A 13,906-nucleotide genomic window follows, 5' to 3' on the forward strand; every position below is an offset into this window, starting at 1 on the left:
TTTGTGTGTGAAGAGACTCCATTATATGTGGTTTCCCCACTATAAAACACTGAATCAGTGCGCTACCCCACCCCCAACACAGAGTGGATTGCCTGAACAAGCTGCATGGTGAACCTTTCAAATTTTGCACTTTTCCTAGGGATTAAAAAGGAAAAAGGAACATCAAAATGATAACATATGCATTTAAACAATCCACACTTCAATACAGAAATGGTGGCCATACCTATCTGTGACCTAGTTTCACGAAAGAAGCAATTGTTATCATTATGTATACAATGTGTCATGTGTAAAATCAATACATTATAACCTCTTGTGCTTTTGAACACTACTCCTGTTTTAGCCCATAACTGTACCAGCAACCACATGCACATTTTATCAACCGCTCTACTTTGCGTTTGTGAAAAATAAATTATAATTAACCATAAAAGATTAACTCGTTGAGCTGCTACTTCAACCTATGTTTTTCCCCTAACGAACACTGCTTGATTTTTAAGGATCCTTGAATGACAGTAATTAATATTCCCAAGTCACATAAAGTACCATTTAGCAACAACCCTTATTTCCCAACTGTAAGCTCCCCTCCCCCACCAAACCAAAACTATTTCAGTTTAACTGTATTTTTTAAACTCAAAACAAATAAATAGACTAAGTAACATCTTGCAAAGTTGTTTAGATCAATGGTGTGTCTACATACACATATATATCTTACCTTACACAATGCTGATTTCTTTTTAAAAACCCAGAGCTTGTTTTCACTTCCACAAATAACGAAAGCTCCAACTACTTTTTCAGATGTGTTCTTTTCTACATGTGAATGTCAAAAGGGTTTAAAAGAATCGTTTTCAAGTATTACTCATCACCCGGCTGTCTCTCTCTTGTGGAGCCGGTCAATGTGTGCCTCGGAAAGGCCTATAATTGGAAGAATATCAACTATACTTCGCATGTATGTCTTGATCCAAAGCTAATGACACCGAAACGATGTGGTGGCGAATGGAAATGAGGAGGGAGGGAAAAGAGAAAGAGAGAGAGAGACACACACATATACACACACACGGTGGTGGGGGAGGGGAGGGAGAGAAAGAGGTAAAAGTTGATGGCGGAATGGCGTCAGGAGCTATTGCTGGTGTCTACCACATTCATTCCCAGACTCTCTCTCCGTGTGTGTGTGTGTGAGAGAGAGAGGGAAAGCGGCGCGCGCTCGGGCACTCACACCGGCCTGACCAAAGAAAAAAATCAACCGCACCCCCCCCCCCGCTCAAAACAACCAAACCTTCACTTTCCTCCCCTCCCCCCAACCCAACTCCCCATCACCATCTCCCCCCACCCCCCCAGCCACTACCCCGCTCCTTCCCCCATCCCCTTTTCCACCCGTCGCCCCTTCCACCACCCCTCCCGCTCTCTTTCACCCCCAACCCCCTTTCACCCCCCTCCTCCCTCTCCCCTCCAACCCCCACCCCCCGACTCTCCCCACCACCGCCACTCTCCCCGTCCCCACCCTCTCCCACTCTGCCCAACCTCCCCCGCACCCTCCCACAACCCCCCACTCCCCCCTCTCCCCACCCTCCCCCCCTCCCCCACCCCCACCCCCCCTCCCCCCACCCTCCCCCCCTCCCCCACCCCCACCCCCCCTCCCCCACCCCCACCCCCCCTCCCCCACCCCCACCACTCTTCCCCCCCCACCACTCTTCCCCCCCCACCACTCTTCCACTCCCTCCCTCCCTCACCCCCACTCCCTCCCTCCCTCACCCCCACTCCCTCCCTCCCTCACCCCCACCCACTCCCTCCCTCCCTCACCCCCACCCACTCCCTCCCTCACCCCCACCCACTCCCCCTACCCCTCACCCCCAACCCCCCCCCCACACCCCCAACCCCCCCACTCACACCCCCAACCCCCCCACTCACACCCCCAACCCCCACATTCACACCCACTCCACCCCCCCACCCCCCCTCCCTCCCCCACACCCCCCCCTCCCTCCCCCACACCCCCCCTCCCTCCCCCACTCCCCCCCTCCCTCCCCCACACCCCCCCCTCCCTCCCCCACTCCCCCCCTCCCTCCCCCACTCCCCCCTCCCCCATACCCCCCACTCCCCCCTCCCCCATACCCCCCACTCCCCCCTCCCCCATACCCCCCACTCCCCCCCACCCTCCCCCCCTCTACCCACCCCCCCTCTACCCACCCCCCCACCCTCTACCCACCCCCCCTCTACCCACCCCCCCACCCCCTCCCTCCGTCCCTCCCCCCTCCACCCCCCCACCCCCCATTTCCCTCCACCCCCCATTTCCCTCCACCCCCCCACCCCCACATTTCCCTCCACCCCCCCACCCCCACATTTCCCTCCCCCCCTCCACCCCCCATTTCCCTCTACCCCTCCCTCCCTCATCCCCCCACTCCCTCCCTCACCCCCCCACTCCCTCCCTCACCCCACCCCCTACCCCCCACCCCTACCCCCCACCTACTCCCCCCCCACTTCCCACCCCCCCACCCCCTTTCCCCTCCCCACCCCCACTCCACCCACTCCCCCCACCACCCCCACACCCCCCACCACCCCCCACACTCCCCCACCCCCACCACACTCCCCCACCCCCACCACACTCCCCCACCCCCACCACACTTCCGCCCCACCACTCTTCCAACCCACCACTCTTCCACCCCACCACTCTTCCAACCCACCACTCCCCCACCCCCACCCCCACTCTTCCCCCCCCACTCCCCCACCCCCACCACTCTTCACCCCCCCCACTCCCCCACCCCCACCACTCTTCACCCCCCCCACTCCCCCACCCCCACCACTCCCCCACCCCCACCACTCTTCACACCCCCCACTCTTCACCCCCCACCCCCACCACTCTTCACCCCCCACCCCCACCACTCTTCCTCCCCCACCACTCTTCCTCCCCCACCACTCTTCCACTCCCTCCCTCACCCCCCCACTCCCTCCCTCACCCCCCCACTCCCTCCCTCACCCCCCACTACCCCCCACCCACTCCCCCTACCCCCCACCCACTCCCCCAACCCCCCCCACCCACACCCACTCCACCCCCCCTCTCCCCCACCCACACCCCCCCTCTCCCCCACCCACACCCCCCACCCACACCAACCCCCCTCTCCCCCACCCACACCCCCCACCCACACCAAACCCCCCCCACTCCCACTTCCTCCCCCCACCCCCCCACTTCCTCCCCCCACCCCCCCTTCATCCCCCTCCCCACCCCCCCTCCCCCCCCTTCATCCCCCTCCCCACCCCCCCTTCCTCCCCCTCTCCCCCCCCACCCCCTCTCCCCCCCGCCACCCCCTCTCCCCCCCGCCACCCCCCCTCCCTCCCCCCCCGCCACCCCCCCCTCACCCCCCGCCACCCCCCCCTCCCCCCACCCCCTCTCCACCCCCCCACCTCTCCACCCCCCCCCTCTCCACCCCCCCCACCCCCCCCTCTCCACCCCCCCCACCTCCTCTCCCCCCCACCCCCCCCTCCCCCCCCCGCCACCCCCTCTCCCCCCCCACCCCCTCTCCCCCCCCCACCCCCTCTCCCCCCCGCCACCCCCTCTCCCCCCCACCCCCTCTCCCCCCTCTCCCCCCCCCGCCCCCTCTCCCCCCCCGCCACCCCCCCTCCCCCTGCCACCCCCCTCTCCCCCCCTCCCCCTCCCCCTCCCCCCCTCCCCCCCCCTCCCCCCCTCCATCCCCCCCTCCTCCCCCTCCCCCCCCCGCCACCCCCCCTCTCCCTCCCCCCCCTCTCCCCCCCTCCCCCCCCCCTCCCCCTCTCTCCCCCCCTCCCCCCCCCCTCCCCCTCTCCCCCCCCTCCCCCCCCCCCTCTCCCCCCCCTCCCCCTCTCCCCCCCCTCCCCTCCCCCTCCCCCCTCTCCCCCCCTCCCCCCTCCCCCCTCCCCCCTCTCCCCCCTCCCCCCCCCCCCTCCCCCCTCTCCCCCCTCCCCCCCCCTCCCCCTCCCCCCCTCCCCCCTCTCCCCCCCCTCTCCCTCCCCCTCTCCCTCCCCCTCTCCCCTCCCTCTCCCCCCCTCCCTCCCCCTCTCCCCCCCCACCCTCCCCCTCTCCCCCCCCACCCCTCTCCCCCCCCACCCCTCCCCCCCTCCCCCCCCACCCCTCCCCCCCTCCCCCCCCCACTCCTCCCCCCCCTCCCCCCCCCCACTCCTCCCCCCCCCCACTCCTCCCCCCCCCCACTCCTCCAGCCCCCCCCACTCCTCCCCCTCCCCCCCCACTCCTCCCCCCTCCCCCCCCACTCCTCCCCCCTCCCCCCCCACTCCTCCCCCTCCCCCCACTCCTCCCCCCCCACTCCTCCCCTCCTCCCCACCCCACTCCTCCCCTCCTCCCCACTCCTCCCCTCCTCCCCACCCCACTCCTCCCCACCCCACTCCTCCCCACCCCACTCCTCCCCACTCCCCTCCTCCCCACTCCCCTCCTCCCCCCCCACCCACTCCCCTCCTCCCCCCCTCACCCACCCCCCTCCTCCCCCCCCCACCCCCCTCCCGTTTCCCCCACCCACTCCCCCACTCCCCCCGTTTCCCTCCCCCACTCCCCCCGTTTCCCTCTCCCACTCCCCCCGTTTCCCTCTCCCCCCCTCTCCCGCCCCCCCGTTTCTCTCCCTCCCCCCCGTTTCTCTCCCTCCCCCCCCGTTTCTCTCCCCCCCCCGTTTCCCTCCCCCCCCACCCCCCCGTTTCCCTCCCCCCCCACCCCCCCGTTTCTCTCTCCCCCACCCCCCACCCTCCCCCCCCCGTTTCTCCCCCCCCCGTTTCTCCCCCCCCGTTTCTCCCCCCCCACCCCCCCGTTTCTCCCCCCCCCACCCCCCCCCGTTTCTCCCCCCCACCCCCCCCCCGTTTCTCCCCCCCACCCCCCCCCGTTTCTCCCCCCCACCCCCCCCCGTTTCTCCCCCCACCCCGTTTCTCCCCCCACCCCACCCCCCCGTTTCTCCCCCCCACCCCCCCCGTTTCTCCCCCCCACCCCCCCGTTTCTCCCCCCCACCCCGTTTCTCCCCCCCACCCCCCCCGTTTCTCCCCCCCACCCCCCCCGTTTCTCCCCCCCACCCCCCCCGTTTCTCCCCCCCACCCCCCCCGTTTCTCCCCCCCACCCCCCCCGTTTCTCCCCCCCACCCCCCCCGTTTCTCCCCCCCACCCCGTTTCTCCCCCCCCCCCCGTTTCTCCCCCCCCCCCGTTTCTCCCCCCCCCCCCCCGTTTCTCCCCACCCCCCCCCGTTTCTCCCCACCCCCCCCCGTTTCTCCCCCCCACCCCCCACCCCCCCCCGTTTCTCCCCCCCACCCCCCACCCCCCCCCGTTTCTCCCCCCCACCCCCCACCCCCCCCGTTTCTCCCCCCCACCCCCCACCCCCCCCCCCACCCCCCCCCGTTTCTCCCCCCCCACCCCCCCCGTTTCTCCCCCCCACCCCCCACCCCCCCCCCCCCACCCACCCCCCCCGTTTCTCCCCCCCACCCACCCCCCCCGTTTCTCCCCCCCCGTTTCTCCCCCCCCGTTTCTCCCCCCCCGTTTCTCCCCCCCCGTTTCTCCCCCCCCCACCCCCGTTTCTCCCCCCCCCACCCCCGTTTCTCCCCCCCCACCCCCGTTTCTCCCCCCCCACCCCCGTTTCTCTATTAAGGATTTCTACGGCGCCCATCCCCCATCATACTCCTAATACATGCTTTTCTCCACTTTCAGTAACACGTCCGTTGTATTCGCTCGCTTACACTTTTCTAACAGTCTATTTATATTTGGGTTTGCGTTATGTTGTTTAGGATTTATTAACACGTTAAATTTTGCATAATAAACGGCTTTCTTCAAAAATCCCGTTGTATACTTGCGTATTTGCAGAGGCTGTCTCGGTATATGTGTGTATTCATTTGTGCATTGTGCTTCACAACTTTGGAAAATAATTCCAAGGACATGCCTGTTTTCTCAAAAGAAAAATTTTGAAATGATTTCAGGGTATATCACCAAGCAGATATGTTTTAAAAAAACTAAAGCACACAGGCGCCTGATTACTCTTCCCTGCTTGGAGGGGGAGGGGCAGGGTGTTCCCAGCCATACTTTCATCCTGTTCCAAGTTTTTAAAAAATGTGCCATTCCGTAAGTTTATTTCCGCTCCGCCTCCCCCCATAGCTTGATCGAACTTCTGTTCCATGCCGGAGGAAATAATTCCACGCATAGAAAAAAATTGACTTACGATTTTTAAAATATGCGTTTTATGTATGCAACAACATGTGCTGGAGTCCGATCGGACATTAAACCGGCTCAACTTGCAACAAAACAAGGCTGCAGCCGGATCTATCACTGCTAAGCCCCAATGTATCGAAATAGGTTGAAAAATGGTTTGTTATTTTGCTGTGCAATATATGGAATGATATAGTATTTTTTTGCCGCACCATGTGCTGCCCTTCCCCCAGCCACGCTGGGAGAGCCTATGTGTGTATTGTGTTTTTCGCCTGCCCAGTCACTGAGTGGGTGATTGATTCTCCTTTCCTCTTGCTCAGTCATTCAGATTTGGAAAGTAAATAACAAAGTTGACATCATTACAGGTCTCTGCATTACAGTGACACATTCACAGCTTTACCGTACTACTCCGAAATGCGGCGCCCACTTCCGTCATTGTTTTTGGGGGAGGGGAGGGCATGCGTGGTCTGTGCTTTGCTGTCTGCTTCAGCGGAACATTTGCAACTCATCTGTCTCGGTAACTGCCTTCCACCAGAGAGCGGAAAAAAGAAACACATCCAGCTTACAAATTTAGGTCAACCTAGATTGCAACAGCAAATGAAAACTGCATCCACTTTAACAAGCGTTTATAGATAGCAAGAACTGCAGATGCTAGAATCGAGAGTCAGTCCAGTGTGGGGCTGGAGGAACACAGCAGGTCAGACAGCATCAGTCGAGCAGAAAAGATTTTCCTGCTGCTTAACATGCGCTTACTTCACAAGAGAGAAAATGCTGACTTTTTCGTTGTTTTGCAGCATTTAAGTGCCAAAAATGACAGAAACGTTTTCTGCCATCTTTACTCGTTTTCTTTTGGCTGACTAATAATTTGCTGTTAATCGAATTAGCCTGATTGACAGGGTGTAGAGCTGGACGTACACAGCAGGCCCAGCAGCATCAGAGGAGCACGAAGGCTGACGTTTCGGGCCTAGACCCTTCAGCATTTCATCCAGTTCTACACCTTGTTATCTCAGATTCTCCAGCATCTGCAGTTCCTACTAAGTCTGATTGACAGCTCATTTGTTTAGCTCAGGCTACCCTAATCTGATAGTTTTGGTAATGTGAAGATGAACTTGACCTGTTCCCTAGAATTGCATTGTTTGTTTGTGCTCTTGGTGACAGACCTTTCCTAATGTATCCTCTTTTTTAAAAAAAGAAATTAGCTATGCAAAGTATATTCCAAGTGCCCATCAAGGGGTTTCTAATAAATCACATGATATTTTATGTAAATTATTTTCACAAATAACAGCAATCAATATTTGTACAGTTTCTTTAGCATAATAAAACCTCCCGAAGCACGTTACAAGTGCATTTAACACAAAAAAAGCCGCACAGAATCTTCAAATCGTTACATAAGAACTAGGAGCAGGAGTAGGCCATTCGGCCCTTCGAGCCTGCTCTGCCATTCAATAAGATCATGGCTGATCTTTTCGTGGACTCAGATCCATTACCCGTGTTACAGCATAGGAGGAGGTCGTACATCCCAAACACACTCTGCAAGAGTTTATCCACCAGTTCCACTCTATGCCTTTTCCACATAGGCCAACAAATTATTTCTTCTAATTACTTAATAAATCCCTTGAAATCCCATATTGATCCAGCCTCTACCATACTGTCAGCTGTAAAGAGATATTAGTATTAGATGATCAAAAGGTATCATCAAAAGGATAGATTTTAAGGAGTATCGTGAAGCAGGAAAGCCAGGTATTGAGGCAGCAAGTTTATTGAGGGAATTTCAAGGATTAGGCCTTAGTCAGCTGAAGGGATGGACACCAACGATGGAGCGATTAAAATTGAAAACACTTAGGAGGCTACAATTTTACATGTGTGGAAACCTTGGAATGTTATTTGGTTGGAAGTATTTACAGAGATAGGCTTTAGAGGGACTGCAAAGCAAGGATGAGTATTGTGAAGTCAACATGGTGTTGTGGAGTTTGGCCTAGTCATGTTATTGCTAGACAATTAATCCAGAAATTTAGGGCATATTCTGCAGACTATGGCTCAAATCCTGCCAGAGCAGATGTTGGAATTTAAATTCAATAAAATATTTGGAATTAAGAGTTGAATGATGACCATAAAAACATTGTTAATCGTTGAAAAAAAAACCTATCTGACTCACTAATGTCCTGTTTTCTTTAATTCTCGGGATGTGGGTGTCACTGGTTTGGCCAGCATTCATTGCTCACCCCAATTACCCAGAGTGCGGTTGAGAGTCAACCACATTGCTGCAACTCTGGAGTCATGTTGACCAGATCAGATGAGGATGGCTGATTTCCTTCCCTGAAGGACAGTAGATTCTTAATTTCAGAATCTGCCATCCTTACTAGGTCTGGCCCATATGCAACTCCAGACCCACAGCAATGTGGTTTATTCTCAACTGCCCTCTGAAATTACCTAACCAGCCACTTAGTTGTACCAATCACTATGAAGTCTAAAAAAAATGACTTTGAACAAACCACCTGACATCGACCTAGGCACCTAAAATGACAATGGTTAAAATTCTGGATGACCTTGCAAAGTCTTCCTTGCTAACATTTGGGGGCTAGTGGCAATATTGGGAGAGCTGTCTCACAGCCTGACATTGTCATACTCAAGGAATCATACCTCAGAGACAATCTTCCAGACACCATTATTAACCATAATATAGAACAAAGAGAAGCAGATGCTAGAAACCTGAATAAAAATCAGACACTGCTGGAGAAACACAGCAAGGCTGGCAGCATCTGTGAAAAGAAAACACGGTTAATGTTTCAAATTCAGTGACCTTTCTTCAGAGCCAATCACTATCCTTGGGCATGTATTGTCCCACCAGAAGCACTGACTCCGCAGAGGCAGTCGCACAGTGGGTACTCACTTGGGAGGGAATTGCCCTGGAAGCCCTGAACATTGAACCAAGACCCCATAAAATCTTAAGGCTTCAGGTCAAATATGGGAAAGTAAATCTCCTGCTGATTACAATGTAATGCGTTCCCTCAGCTGATCAATCTGTACTCCTCCATGTTAAACAAGGGTCTTCTGAAGAAGGGCCTAGGCCCGAAACAATAGCCTTCCTGCTCCTCTGATGCCACTTGGCCTGCTGTTTTCATTCATCCAGCTCTACACCTTGTCATCTCAGATTCTCCAGCATCTGCAGTTCCTACTATTCATGGAAATATATTACATTCCTTAACTGTTGTCTGGCCAAAATCCAGGAATAACCTCCCTCGTAGCATTCTGGGTTAATGCACAGCACATGGACTGCAGCAGTTTAAGAAGGCATCTCGTCATCACTTTCTCAAGGACAACTAAGAATGGGCAACGTTCCACAGCCCACAAGTGAATAAAATAAAACCTTGAAGCCAATGCGCAAACACCAGCGTGATAGATGAACAGAGCTTGTTGCACATCAGGACGTGGGCATTGGAAATTTGAATAATGACAAGTTTATGGAGGATATTATGTGGAAGATGAGGCAGGTGTGCTTTGGAATTGTCAAATTTACAGACAACAAAAACAGGAAAGAAGTTTTCAGAAGCTGATGAGCTGAGGCGGGGCAAGTTAGGTAATGTTATGGAAATGGATATAGATGGTTTTAGTGCGGCACGCATATCTGACCAGAAGCTGAATTCTAGGCCACAGAAACATATGAGATAGGAACAAGAGTAGGCCATTCGACTCCTTGAGGCTGCTCTGCCATTCATAATGATCATGGTTTATCATTGACCTCAATGCTGTAATCCCACCTTCCCCTAATATACCTTGGAAGGATGACAGCTGTGAACAAATCAAAATAAATAAAAGCGAAAAAAAGCTGCAAAAACTCAGCAGACCAGGCAGCATCTTTAAAGAGGACTTAGATGAGCACTTGAAGTGTCATAGCATTCAAGGCTATCATCTAATGCTTGAAAGGAGGACTTGTGTAAATTTAGTGTATTATTGGTGGCACAGTCCTGATGGGCCAAAGACCCTCTTCTGTATTGTACGATTCTATGAACCTATCTGTGGACAGAACCAGAGGTAATGTTTCAGACTGAGTGACCCTTGTTTCTCTCCATGGATACTATCCAATCTGACAAGTTTTTTCCAGCATTATTTGTTTTTTATCATTCACAGAAATTTGCTTTTGTATCAGTGTGAGCAGACTATTTGAGTTACACTCTGTTGGTGGGGAGAGAGATGGAATTGATAGCTAGGGAGTGGACTTAGCAGTGGGGAACAAAACCAATGGCTTCAATCTTCCCAATATTTAATTGAAGGAAATTTCCATTGATCCAATATTATATATTGGTCATAATTGAGCAACAGTGGGTCAGTCAATAAAGGTGGTCATGAAGAGCTGGGTTGTCAATGTATATGTGAAAATGCAATGCTTCAGATGTTGTCAAGCAATGACACGTAGATCAGAAATCAGACGAGGTCCAAGGATAGATCCCTAGGAGGCACTAGACATAATGGTATGGCAAAACTATTGCAAGTGCTTCTCTACCTACAAATTGATAAATAGGAATGGAATCAGATGAGACCAGTCCACCCAGCTGAATGACAGTGGAGATGTTGCAAACCAGGTCAAGAATAATGAGGAGGGAAAGCTACCTTTGTCTTAGTCACACGAGACTTAATTTATGACTTTAATAAAGGCTTTGTCAGGCAGGGAAACTTGATTGGAGAAATTCAAACATGGAGCTTTCAAACTGAGATTGAATATTAAACACAAATCTCAAAAATGAGTAAATTATTAACTTGTATCTCCACCTGGATAGCCAGAAAATGAAACAACTATTTAATTATTAGATGATATACTTCCATTTGGACTCAATAAGTCAGGTGGCATATCGTTCCAAGGGCGAGACACCCTATTTACTCACTGTTAATCTTGTGGATATAATTAGCTAAATCAGCATAAGAATAAATCAAAATTGGAATATTCTTGCTGTGCATGGTACAGTACAGGGATCTTGTCACAGATATTTTACCAGCATCCAGAATTAAGATTTGTATTATCATTTCATAACATGCCTCGGTGAAAAAATATAACAGATAGATATTAAATAGGTTGAATGCATTACAAGATTTTATGCCACAACATTTTTGAAAATTTCCATGTCTAGTTTTGTCAGGGAGAATTCCATTTTTATACTAAAAACATTTAAATGTAGCATGTGTTACACCTATAAGGTAATGGTTCAATAGGGTTTTTCTATTCTAAACGTTAAACAATGTCACTGCTGAAACAATAGCTTCTATGTCTATGCTGCAGTTTTTTTGCTTGTTCGCAGGATGTCAATATCGCTGGCAAAGTCTACATTTATTTTCCTTCCCTAGTTGTCCTGAGAGAGAAGTGGTGGGTTACCAATGAGAACCTCTGAGGTTCACTGGTGAAGGTACTCTTCCAATGCTATTAGGTATGGATTTTCAGGATTTCAGCTTGTGATGTTGAAGGAACGTAATTATATATACCCTTATCAAAATGCTGTAAGGATTAGTGAAGAACTTGGAGGTAATAGGAAGAGCTACCCTCACCAGTGTGGATTGTGGAATTTGTTGGTTTGGGAGCTTCTACTCAAAAAGCATGGCATGTGACTGAAACCTATCCTTAGTTAGTCCACAAAGCAGTCAAGATGATGGAGGCAGTGGTAGCTATGGTACATGGTTATCATGCCCTTCAATGTAACTCCTTTGTCCAAGGATGGTTTTCGGCTTATTGAGTCTTGTTGTGGTTGCAGCCATTAAACATGGGCAACATGTTGGGGGAGGCGATGGCCTGGTGATATTATTGCTGTACTGTTAACCCAAAGACCCAGATAATGTTCTGGGGACCCGTCACGGCAGATAGTGGAATTTGAATTCAATAAAAATATCGGGAATTAAGTATCTAATGATGGCCATGAACCCATTGTCAATTGTCAGAAAAACCCTTTGGTTCACTAATGACATTTAGGGAAGGAAACCTGGTCTGGTCTACATGTGACTCCAGACCCACAGCAATGTGGTTGACTCAAAACTGGCAATAAATGCTGCCTAGCCAGTGACACCTCATCTCATTAATGAATTTAAAAAATTCAACAACTGTTAAACATAAATGATTTGTGCTTTGTAGATGGGGGAGAGATTTGTCCATTTAAGAGAATAGCCACCAGTGATAGAATCCCCAGTTTCTGATATATTCTACTGAAATCCAGGAAAAATATAGCTAATTTGATTGACACCTTATCCACCACCTTAAGTAATTTCTTCCTGAAACAATAGTGCACCATGGCTGCAGTCTGTATCCACTACAAGATTCAATGCAGCAACTCACCAAAGCTTATTCAACAGCACCTCACAACTTTGCAACCTCCATCTATTGTGGCAGAAGTTGTATGGAAAAGCAACAACTTTCATATATGGATATGCCTTCCATATCACAAATGATCCTCACTTGGAAATATGTCAGCATCCCATTATCATTGCAGAGTTGTTAAATCCATTTTTAATTTCCCAAGTAACAATTTGGGTGTACCTTCAACACACATACTGCAGCAGTCACCACACTCTCAAGGGTTATTAGGTCTTACCAGTGCACCCATATTCTGTGGATGAATTAAATGTCCTCTCTATTTCTGTGGAGCACAGGTTTGTGTATTGAGAAAACAGCAACATTTTTGCTTCATTGTGATCAGAGATAATGGGATCTGCAGATGCTGGAGAATGCAAGATAACAAAGTGTGAAGCTGGATGAACACAGCAGGCCGAGCAGCATCTTAGGAGCACAAAAACTGATGTTTCAGGCTTAGACCCTTCATCAGAGATGATGATGAAGGGCCTAGGCCAGAAACGTCAGCTTTTGTGCTCCTAAGATGCTGCTTGGCCTGCTGTGTTCATCCAGCTTCACACTTTGTTACTTTTGCTTAATGCAGAGGTATTCAATATGAATTAGCAGTGATAATATTGGAACAGTATAGGTCAACTAATACCAAATGCTACTGAATGAAGCAACTAATTTGCTTAGCTGAAATGCATTTGGAAAAATCTAGCAATTTTGATTATATAAATGAGCCCTATGGAGTTTTAATTTATGCCTTCTTTATGCTTCTGAAATACCTATTAAGAATACATATGAGAAAACTATAAATACATTATCACCCTCATCAAAGTAACATTTACCTATATTTTGTATTATTAATATATTTATCTGACACAGTAACATCATAGTTTTGAAGAATATGAAAGCATTTAAAAGGAATTGGATTTGAGTGAACTGAAATAGACAACAGCTGAAACCACAAGCAAAATAATTTAAATTGCTTATTTTTCAAAATGAAAGCAAAATAATTAGAATTGCTTTCATAAAAGATTACAAGTGCATCTGGTAACATGAAAGGCTGTTTTTGTTTATGGCCACCTGTATTAAACATACTTGATATGATATAACAAGGTGTAGAGCTGGATGAACACAGCAGGGCAAGGAGCATCAGAGGAGCAGAAAGGCTGACGTTTTGGGCCTTGACCCTTCAAAAACCCTTCAAGGCCTACACCTTGTTATCTCAGATTCTCCAGCATCTGTAGTTCTTATTATCCCTGATATGATGTTCTGTAATAGCTGATCACGGTGGCATGGTGGCTTAGTGGTTAGCACTGCAGCCTCACAGCTCCAGGGCCCAGGTTCAATCCCAGCCTTAGGCGACTGTCTGTGTGGGTTTCCTCCGGGTGCTCTGGTTTCCTCCCACAGTCCAAAGCTGTGCAGGCTAGGTGGTTTGGCCATGCT

The 13,906-nt window shown here is 51.6% G+C and overlaps 1 protein-coding gene and 1 pseudogene across 6 annotated transcripts in view; one reads left to right on the plus strand and one right to left on the minus strand.

The window, feature by feature from the left end:
* Positions 1-1,195, minus strand: part of LOC125453489 (F-box-like/WD repeat-containing protein TBL1X) — a 362,600-nt gene extending 361,405 nt beyond the window's left edge. For 4 of the 6 annotated variants that reach the window (XM_048533168.2, XM_048533165.2, XM_048533166.2 and 1 more), the window contains exon 1: positions 710-1,195. The gene's annotated coding sequence lies outside the window, so the exon portion shown is untranslated. The remainder of the gene's footprint in view (positions 1-709) is intronic. The other 2 variants (XM_059646755.1, XM_059646754.1) reach the window with 1 other exon arrangement.
* A 1,234-nt stretch (positions 1,196-2,429) lies between these two features.
* LOC132209794 (basic proline-rich protein-like) overlaps positions 2,430-13,906 on the plus strand; it is a 42,589-nt pseudogene continuing 31,112 nt past the window's right edge.

This window comes from Stegostoma tigrinum, chromosome 6 (assembly GCF_030684315.1).
Source record: "Stegostoma tigrinum isolate sSteTig4 chromosome 6, sSteTig4.hap1, whole genome shotgun sequence".
In the NCBI taxonomy this organism is placed as follows: Eukaryota; Metazoa; Chordata; class Chondrichthyes; order Orectolobiformes; family Stegostomatidae; genus Stegostoma; species Stegostoma tigrinum.